A 10,910-nucleotide genomic window follows, 5' to 3' on the forward strand; every position below is an offset into this window, starting at 1 on the left:
AGGCAGGGAGGCAGCGGATCCACATGAAGTCAAATTTTTCATAAACAAAAACACAAAGTACAAAACAATGAAAGGACAAAGAATCAAAGCACTAAACCTCCAGAACCCCCAGACTTGGGACCTCGGGAAACCAGCCAACCAAACAGATGCCAATGAAGTTTCTGCCAAACTAGAGACCAGACATTTGAACCTGAAACCAGCCATCATGCGAGTGGAATCTGGACTGGCTGCCATTTTGAGATTGTGCTCTGGACTGGCGGCCATCTTTCAAGCAGGCTCTGGACTGGCGGACACCTTGTGAGCAGACTCTCGTCAGGCGACCATGATTAACGGGGTGGCCACCATTACCGTGGAGCATGCAAGCCTCCGCGACTGGCCTTGATTCCATGGCCCCCAGAGTCCGAGGCCTGCTGCCCTCCCCCAACAAACATTTAGGGGTTAGCCTCTTCCTCCACCTCTCCCACGTTGAAGGGGGACCCACAAGACAATAATACAAAGACAATGAATTGAGCAATGGACCCTCGAGGACCATAACTGGAAATGCGGTATTTGTACTGATCATTTAAACTTAATTTTAAATCAGTTCAATGAGAACACAGTCCGGATATATGGAAAAATACGCAATGTCCACTGTCAGGATCTGGGTATCCTCCTTATCTCTTCCTTTACACTCTCGCTCTCATTTACTCCTTTACACACACATTTATACTGAGTTATTCTTCATCTTTCTTTGATACACGTTAACCCTGTTTTCACCTGTCGCTCGTCACAATCAGCGCTCGCGCTGTCTTGCTGTGACACCTGTTTCTCGTCTTGTCTTAATTAGTCTGTCTACTTCTAGCGTTTGTTCCTTCTGTTTCTTGTCGGATTATTTTGTGAGTTAGATCGTGTCTGCTGGCTTTAGATTTACCCTGTCTTGTTTTTTAGAGCTGTCTTGCCTAGTGTACCCTGCCTCCAGCGACCTGTTGAGATCGGTCAGTTCACTGGACTCTGTTCTATCTCCCCGAGCTGTGTGGATTACTCTGTCATCTAGGGGAATTGTTCCCGGAGACATACGGATTATTTTTGTGTTATTTTTTCCCTGTTTTGTTCCTGACCTCCTCGGGAGAGCATTTCTGTTCTATTTTTGCACAACGATTGAGTCTGGCATTTTTGGTTGTACATTAAATCTCTGGATTGTACCTACCTCGCTCTTGGGTCTTCTGTTTGGTACCTCATAACAGAATAATCCGACCACGATGGATCCAGCGAGGGAGGAATCGATTCGCTCTGCGGTGGAGGTACAAGGTGTCCTGCTGGGTCGGCACGAGGAGGAATTAGCAGCAGCAAGACGAGTTGTTGAGGGGTTGGTGGCTCAGGTTAATGATCTGTCTGTGCGTCTTCTTCACGCACAGTCTGAGCCTTCAGTGGTCTCTTCTCGTCCTGCTCTTCCCGAACCCCGCATTAATAACCCTCCGTGTTACTCTGGGGAACCGACAGAGTGCAGAGCCTTTTTGACTCAGTGTGAGGTGACTTTTTCTCTGCAACCACAGACCTATGCTGAGGATCGCGCCCGCATCGCCTATGTCATTTCCCTTCTGTCCGGGCGCGCTCGTGAGTGGGGTACCTCCCTGTGGCAGGCAGGCAGCTCCTGTTGCAGCAGTTTCGATCGTTTTAGAGAGGAGATGATCAAGGTTTTTGACCAGTCTGTTTTTGGACGTGAGGCTTCTCGCATGCTGACTACTATTCGCCAAGGAGGAAGATCGGTGGCCGACTTCGCCATAGAATTCCGCACACTTTCCACCACCTGCGAATGGAATGAACCAGCTTTAGTTGCTCGCTTTTTGGAGGGTCTGAATGTGGAATTAAAGGAGGAGATTTACGCTCGGGGATCACCAGCTGAGCTAGACCCACTTATCGAGCTGGCTATTCGCCTGGATCGATGCTTTGATCAGCGACGACGGGTTCGTAGAGTTTCCACCACACCTCGTGAGCCCCTCCTGCCGTCTACTTCTGTGTCTGAGCCCGAACCCATGCAGTTGGGTGGCATCCGCCTCCAGCCTGGTGAGAAACAACGCCGTTTATCCAACAGACTGTGCCTTTACTGTGGTGCGGCTGGACATTTTGCTGGTTCCTGTCCGGTAAAAGCCAATGCTCGCCGGTAGACAGAGGAGTACTGGCGAGCGCGGCTGTAACATCCTCTCCTTCAAGGTCTCGCACCACATTGCCTGTTACCATCCGTTGGGCTGGTTGTTCCATCTCTTGCTCTGCGTTGATCGACTCTGGAGCCGAGGGGAACTTCATGGATGTGGAGTGGGCTCGAGAGCATAACATCCCTCTGGTGGATTTGGAGGGTGGTTCCACTGTCTATTCCTTGGATGGTAAGGTCCTTGCGGAGGTCCGCCGTGTCACCAGTCCGGTGAGTCTGACCGTGTCGGGAAACCACCAAGAGACTATTTCTTTTCTTATTTTTCGATCTCCCTATTGTCCTGTTGTTTTAGGGCATCCTTGGCTTGTCCAACATAACCCTCAGATTGACTGGGTCAGGAGTACTATTTTGTCTTGGAATCTCTCATGTCATGTTAATTGTTTAGTTTCTGCCATTCCTGTCGTGCCTTCTGCCTCTGTGTTTCAGGAAGAACCTGGTGATCTGTCCGGAGTCCCGGAGGAGTACCACGATTTGCGGGCGGTCTTCAGTCGTGCCCGGGCGGTGTCCCTCCCGCCTCATCGGCCCTATGACTGTTCCATTGATCTCCTTCCGGGTGCCACGCCTCCCCGCGGTAGATTATACTCTCTTTCTGCTCCTGAACGAGAGGCTTTAGAGAAGTATCTTACGGAGTCGCTACAGGCTGGGATCATTGCTCCATCTTCCTCTCCTGCCGGTGCGGGGTTCTTCTTTGTGAAGAAGAAAGATGGCTCATTGAGACCCTGTATCGATTATCGAGGTTTGAACGACATAACGGTCAAGAACCGCTATCCCTTGCCCCTTATGTCTTCAGCTTTCGAGGTTTTACAGGGAGCTAGATTCTTCACAAAGTTGGACTTGCGTAACGCGTACCATCTTGTTCGCATTAGGCAGGGGGACGAATGGAAGACCGCGTTTAACACCCCTGTTGGTCATTTTGAATACCGTGTCCTTCCTTTCGGTTTAGCCAACGCCCCTGCTGTTTTTCAGTCACTGGTCAACGACGTCCTACGTGACATGTTAAACGTCTTCTTATTTGTTTACCTAGACGACATCCTAATTTTCTCTCCTTCTCTCGAGGTACACGTCCAACATGTCCGTCGAGTTTTGCAGCGTTTACTCGAGAATCGTCTTTTTGTCAAGTCTGAGAAGTGTGTTTTTCATTCTAGTTCTGTGACTTTTCTGGGCTCGGTGGTCTCTACTGAGGGCATCAGTATGGACCCCAAGAAGGTACGGGCGGTCCTCGAGTGGCCTGTTCCCGAGTCTCGCGTCGCCCTTCAGCGCTTTTTAGGCTTCGCTAACTTTTACAGACGGTTTATTCGTAATTTCAGCCAGGTGGCCGCTCCCCTGTCCGCCCTTACGTCGACGAAGTCTGGGTTTGTTTGGTCAGAGATGGCACAGGAGGCTTTCGATAGACTTAAGAGGTTGTTCACCTCCGCGCCCATCCTTATCACGCCCGATCCTAAGGGACAGTTTGTGGTCGAGGTTGATGCTTCCGACGTTGGGGTTGGGGCTATTTTGTCACAGCGTTCCCCTCTTGACAACAAGATTCACCCGTGCGCCTTTTTTTCGCACCGCCTTTCACCGGCAGAACGAAATTATGATGTCGGTAATCGAGAGCTTCTAGCTATTCGGTTGGCTCTGGGAGAATGGCGACACTGGTTAGAGGGGGCCAGTGTTCCATTCATTGTTTGGACAGACCACCGTAACCTCGAATATATTCGTTCCGCCAAGAGACTGAACGCTCGACAGGCCCGTTGGGCCTTATTTTTTGGTCGTTTTGATTTTTCGATTTCGTTCAGACCAGGTTCTAAGAATCTCAAGCCTGATGCCCTTTCGCGTCTGTTCGACTCCGCAGAGGACGCTTCGACCAGGGAGGCTATTGTGCCTCAGCATTGCGTGGTCGGAGCGGCCGTCTGGGGAGTCGAACAGACTGTCAAGAAAGCCCTATCGCGTGCAGTCAGACCCCCTCCGGCGCCGAAAGGGAGGTTGTTTGTTCCCGAGAGTGCTCGTGCGGCGGTTCTCCAGTGGGGTCATGCTTCGAAATTAGTCGCACACCCCGGGGTTAGGGGTACGGTGGCCGCTATTCGCCGCAGATTTTGGTGGCCCACTAGTAAGCAGGACATTCGTCGGTTTGTAGCTTCCTGTTCTGTCTGTGCCCAGACTAAGTCGAGTAACGCTCCGCCTGCGGGTCTCCTCAGACCACTTCCCATACCGTCACGTCCGTGGTCACACATTGCTTTAGATTTTGTTACGGGGTTGCCATTGTCTGCCGGTAACACAGTCATCCTCACCGTTGTAGACCGCTTTTCTAAGGCCGCCCGTTTTATCCCGCTAACCAAGTTGCCATCCGCCCGAGAGACCGCCCAGATCATGGTCGACCATGTATTTAAGATTCATGGTCTTCCGTCGGACATTGTGTCCGACAGAGGTCCCCAGTTTGCCTCTCAGTTTTGGAGGGAGTTCTGTCGACTGATTGGGGCATCCCCCAGTTTGTCTTCAGGATTTCATCCCCAGACTAATGGGCAGGCTGAACGGACCAACCAGATTCTCAGTCGCATGTTGCGCAGTTTGACGTCTCAGACCCCGGCGTCGTGGGTTGATCAACTCTCCTGGGCGGAATATGCCCACAATTCTTTACCCTCGTCCGCCACCGGTCTCTCCCCATTTGAGAGTTGTCTCGGTTACCAACCTCCTCTCTTTTCGTCGCAGGACCCTGAGACTTCCGTTCCTTCTGTTCAAGCTTTTGTTCAGAGGTGTAAGCGTACCTGGAGAAGGGTGAGATCTGCGTTGTGCCGTACTAGAGCTCGTACTTGTAAGGTTGCTAACCGCCATCGGAGGAGAGCCCCCAAATATGTCTGTGGTCAGAGGGTGTGGCTGTCCACCCGTAACCTGCCCATACGAGAGGGTTCACGTAAGCTTATGCCTCGTTTTGTCGGTCCCTTTTCCATTATTAAGGTCCTTAGTCCGGCTGCTGTCAAGCTCAAGTTGTTTGGTCAGCTACGTCGGATACACCCTGTGTTTCATGTTTCTTGTCTTAAGCCTGTCATTCGCGCGCCCCCCCGTCCTACCCTCCCCCCCCACCTCTCGATGAGGTGGGCTCTATTTACAGGGTTCGTAAACTTCTCGGGGTTCGCCCTCGGGGGCGTGGCCACCAATTTCTAGTGGACTGGGAGGGCTACGGGCCTGAGGAGAGGCGGTGGATTCCGGCCCGGGACGTCTTGGACCGCTCCCTCATTGAGGACTTCTATCGGTCTCGCCAGACTCCCTCCTCGGCAGCGCCTGGGGGCGCTTGTTGAGGAAGGGGTACTGTCAGGATCTGGGTATCCTCCTTATCTCTTCCTTTACACTCTCGCTCTCATTTACCCCTTTACACACACATTTATACTGAGTTATTCTTCATCTTTCTTTGATACACGTTAACCCTTTTTTCACCTGTCGCTCGTCACAATCAGCGCTCGCGCTGTCTTGCTGTGACACCTGTTTCTCGTCTTGTCTTAATTAGTCTGTCTACTTCTAGCGTTTGTTCCTTCTGTTTCTTGTCGGATTATTTTGTGAGTTAGATCGTGTCTGCTGGCTTTAGATTTACCCTGTCTTGTTTTTTAGAGCTGTCTTGCCTAGTGTACCCTGCCTCCAGCGACCTGTTGAGATCGGTCAGTTCACTGGACTCTGTTCTATCTCCCCGAGCTGTGTGGATTACTCTGTCATCTAGGGGAATTGTTCCCGGAGACATACGGATTATTTTTGTGTTATTTTTTCCCTGTTTTGTTCCTGACCTCCTCGGGAGAGCATTTCTGTTCTATTTTTGCACAACGATTGAGTCTGGCATTTTTGGTTGTACATTAAAGTCTCTGGATTGTACCTACCTCGCTCTTGGGTCTTCTGTTTCGTACCTCATAACAGTCCACTAGTCGGCACATGGTCCTCGAGGGAATTATTACCTTGGCCAAGACGGGCTAAACAGACTGCTGGATCAATTGTTGGTGAGTTGTTGAGTAATATAGCAGGCATCCACATGCAGTCAGATTTTTAATAAACAAAACACAAAGTACAAAACAATGAAAGAACAAAGAAACAAGATACTAAAATAATCCAAAGGGCATTAAAAACACTGGGAACAGGAACAAACATACAACAACTCACACTATACAATACAACAATACAAACCTTATTTCTAAAGCACATTTAAAAACAACCATGTTGACCAAAGTGCTGCACATTAACATGAAACAATAAAAAGGACTAGACAAAGGAAACACTGGGGTGTTTACATACATATAAATTAACAAGGAACTAATCAACACTACAAAACTACAAAAGGAATACAAAACATGGCACAAAACATAAAGTACAGAAAAGTTCTGGGGTCATGACAGGTAAACAAATAGTTAGACAAAAAAATGAATTTCTGTAACATTTTGTTTAAAGCCTTTGTGTATAATGTATTAAAAGGGTTAACAAAGGGTATGATGCAGTATAATTGTTCATACATTAAATGTTGTTGTAAAGAATTATAACCAAATTAAAAATGCAATTGTTATAATGTATTAACAGTAGGTATAGTTATTCATGAGACATTACAATGCATTATTAAGGGCATAACAAGGCATAATTAACACAATAAACTATTTTTATGAAGCATTAAACTAGGGGTGGGCCGATCAAAATACTCTGTATCGATATTAGTCCGATACTGGGCGAAAATTAGTGGATCGGATATTGTAGAAGTCTGGGAGTACAATCCGAATCCCAATACCATCAGCACGACATGCCGTAAAGTGCGAACTGCTCTGAGTGACATGCAGAGCGACGAGCCGTAAAGCGCGGCGATTAAAAGCATGGGTGATAGTCCATCGTTACAATGTCAGCTTTTTGGAAATACTTTACAGTTAAAGGAGAAAAAAGCCAAGCCGAAAGCAATGTGTGTAAGCGTTTTGAGAGGTTTTAATGGTAGGGAACTTACTGCTATCTCTTAACATCTTATGGGAAACTTGCAATGTGCAATGTAAACAAAAATATTTGGTTAAACTTCACGTATCTTTTTGTTCTGGAACTAAATACATTTTAAATGGTTATTTTCATGTGTTTATGTCTTTTATAGTTCAACCAAAGCAGTTACATTTTGTGAGTGCCTTACTGTACTGTGTTCTTCTGTACAATTTGTGATGGAGGTAATTTATATTTTTTATGTTAATTACTTTTACTTAATTTATGGTTTACTTTGAGTGTTGCGTTACATCCAGTACTTTGTTGGAATTTGCACCAGTTTACATTAATACATTTACATTTAGGCATTTGGCAGACGCTTTTATCCAAAGCGACTTGCATTGCATTATCCTATACATTTTACATAGGTATCTGCAATCCCCTGGGATCGAACCCACAACCTTGTATTGTTAACGCAATGCTTCATTTTGTATGTTTAAGTTCATTTTCAATAAAACTCCAAGTCATCTTCAATCTTAAGTCATGTTGTGGGTTATATATAAAAAATGTTGCACAGTAGAACATTATAATAATTACAGAAGTTTCATTATGATGACGCTACAATGTCATTGCAATGTCCCTGTTGACATTTTAAGAATCTACAACTGTACTTAAAAGTCCACAGAGACTAAGGAACATTCTCTTTTATGCCCTGTCATTAATATGCTGGGTCTTTGTATTAAAAAAAGATAGTTAAGAGACAGCAAAAGGCAGCAAGGGGTGGAATAATGGTTTTCCACACCATAGAGAACAACTCCTGCCACGCTGCCATGCAGACATAATGACATCAGAGCAGACATAATGACATATTCATAGAACCACTTATTATTCTCCAAGCTCTATATGCCACTTACTCTGTTTTTACTGGCACCCGGTGGCTCCCCGCAGTTCCGAGCAACCTCAGGGCCTCCCCACAGAGAACAATGAGCAGCTCTCATTACAACATCAAGAAATGCTCTTTGACTGAGGTACATTGTCTCACAGAGATACATCTCTTGATACCCTCAAAGATTTGTGGTAGTTTTGATTAAATCTTGGAGTTTGCCAGTATATTACTTGCGAGAGATTATACCAGGTAAGCTTCAAAACTGACCCGTCTGAACTGATATGTGATCAAAGGCTGAGCAAAATTATATCGTGATTCTTTTTACTAGCTTTAAGGACCTTTGATAATTTCATTATCATCTTAAACTATATCTCAATGACATTTAATGATGCATCTGACATTAAACAAAGCTTCACAAAATATGCAAACAAGGAGTAAACTATATATTTTTCAGAAGTAGAATAAAAAATAAGTTTGTAGGAAGGTTCTTTGCAGTGATGCCATGGAAGAACCATTTCAGAACCATCTCTTCTCACCTTAAGGTGTAAACATTTTCTGCGAAAAAACCTTTTCTTCAAGACAATGTTGTGTCGATGTTTACAGTTCTTTGGGGAACCAAATACAGTAGTTAAATCTTAAAGACTTAAAGTTATTATACTATTTATTAAAATAAATTGTAAATGGATGATATAAACACAAAATTTTGAACAAGCAAGGTCATTAAATTGAAGATTGTGGCATTTTACACTGTCCGTGTAAATTTTTTTTGTCTGGACACACCACGCCATATAGTACTCATGTGGGAAATTATGCTTCAGATGCAGCCTGTGCATTTACTAATTCAATTTTGTTTTCTACATTTGTTTTCAATAAAATGTATAATAAATAAACTAATGCCTAATATCTGCAAGAAATGGTACATCTTTACATAACTCTCAGGAAAAAAGTAGATGGCTTTTAAAATATTAAATGAATTATACAAAGGCAGATTTTGAAATGCAGTCGATGACAGCAAATTCTCTCAGTTCAATGAGTCACAATACCGGCCCAGTTCTGATTTATCAGGTTGCACTTTTCACCACAGCATCATTTAGCAGCTGTAATAACACAGGCGGTGAGCAGCTGTTGTTGCAGACAGCAAGAGAGTTAATCAATTAAATGCAGACCAGTCCTGAAGAATCAGAGTCAAGCAATTGCAGACATGCGGTGAGCTCTAGTGTATATTGCATTAGTTTTCAGGCAACCCGCAAGGCTAAGACCAAATTAGTTTGGTCTATATTCTCTGCAAAGTGAATATCAGCCCTACAAGGAGAACTGGAGGGAATATGGGAAAGACAAGACTCGTGTATATAACAAGCTGTTATTAAGTGATGTTTGGTCTCCACCTGGAGCTGCCAAATCCAATTTCAATATTCTGACAAAGCAAGATGCAAATGAGGGATAGTGTGAGAATTATAGGCATTATACACATATCCAATGGTCATCTCGTCCCTATACTGTGCCCCCAAAAAAAATATTTGGGGCGAGTCCAGGCTTTGGGACGGAGCTCTGGGCAAACTTCAGGACTGGGCACTGGGAAGGCTCCGGGACTGGGCACTGGGAAGGCTTCGGGACTGAGCACTTCGGGACTGGTCCATACTGCCCAGATATAGAACACCGGAAGCCTGGATGGGACCGGCTCGAAGAACACTGGGAGGCCGGGCGGGATGAACCCCGGTTTACTGCGGGCTTCAGATCCGGTGGAGGACTCCCGCGTGATGGTGAGGTGAGCTGGGTTGCTCATGAGTGTTTGGACGAGACTGGATGAAGATCGATCTTATCCGGGATGGTCTCCTTCACACCGAAGCGAGATACAATTTTCCACCGGATAAGATCGATAAACTCAACCATTGGTCTATTCCAGAACTCTGGTGCCAGATTCCAATGGGAGTCATCATCCAATCCCATCATGAAACACGCGTTTAACGAACGATTGTCCCAACGCACCTGATGGTTCAGTAAAATGAAGTCCTCCACGTAGAGATGTTGAGCCGCAAGTAATCCATCTTTTATTGGTCATGTCTTCTCTAACCATATACTCCCAGACGAGATGATTTGGACAATAATCCACATATTATCAAAACAAGGAACAAAAGATCTAAACTAGAGTACACGCACACACAGGTTACATTTTAGACAAGACACTGAACAAAGGAAAAGGCAAAGTATTAATAGTGTCCGTGGGAAAGTGCATTCCATGTTTACATTTTACGATTATGTGTGTGTTCTACGGGATCAGACCAATTCTTGCTCTTCTAACTTAGAACCCTTGTAGAGTTGCGTTAGTTCGTTTCATTTACCCATGTGAACAGGTTTGAAAAATGCTCAAGAGAGATGACCAGAAAGGCAGTCTCCCATTCTAAACAATGGTCTCTGACAGTAACAGGGCCATTTGTAATGCTGTGTTTTTTGTGGAAAAGGGTCATAAGTGAGGACTGTTTGTTTTTACACAAGGATAGAGAGAATCAGAAGTGTTAAATGTTCTGTTAACAGATGAGTAGGACTGTTGAGTTTCCTACTCTATGTTTGCTTTTATTCAGTTCAATGGATTTAGCCGTAGTCCCATTGTAGATAGAAATGCTAACAGAATGCTAATCACAAGATTTGTTGCGGAGCCCCGCAGTATGAGCACTACAGACACACTGAAGTGCTCCTGGAAAGAGCTCTGCAGGGCTGATAAAGGGTCCAGGAGAGGAGCAGTGAAGTGGGAACATTTACTAAACAACTGCACCACTTTGCATGCTGTATTTTTAGCACAGACACATACATTTTACAAACCACCTTCATTCCAATTTAACCACGGGCTAAATGTCAACCCTCTTTCCATCCGATGCCATCTCAGGTTATGGACCCACGATGAGCCTCTGGTGATTATTCAAGAGTAAATGCATATCA

The sequence above is a fragment of the Barbatula barbatula genome, assembly GCF_947034865.1.
Source record: "Barbatula barbatula genome assembly, chromosome: 15".
Lineage (NCBI taxonomy): Eukaryota > Metazoa > Chordata > Actinopteri > Cypriniformes > Nemacheilidae > Barbatula > Barbatula barbatula.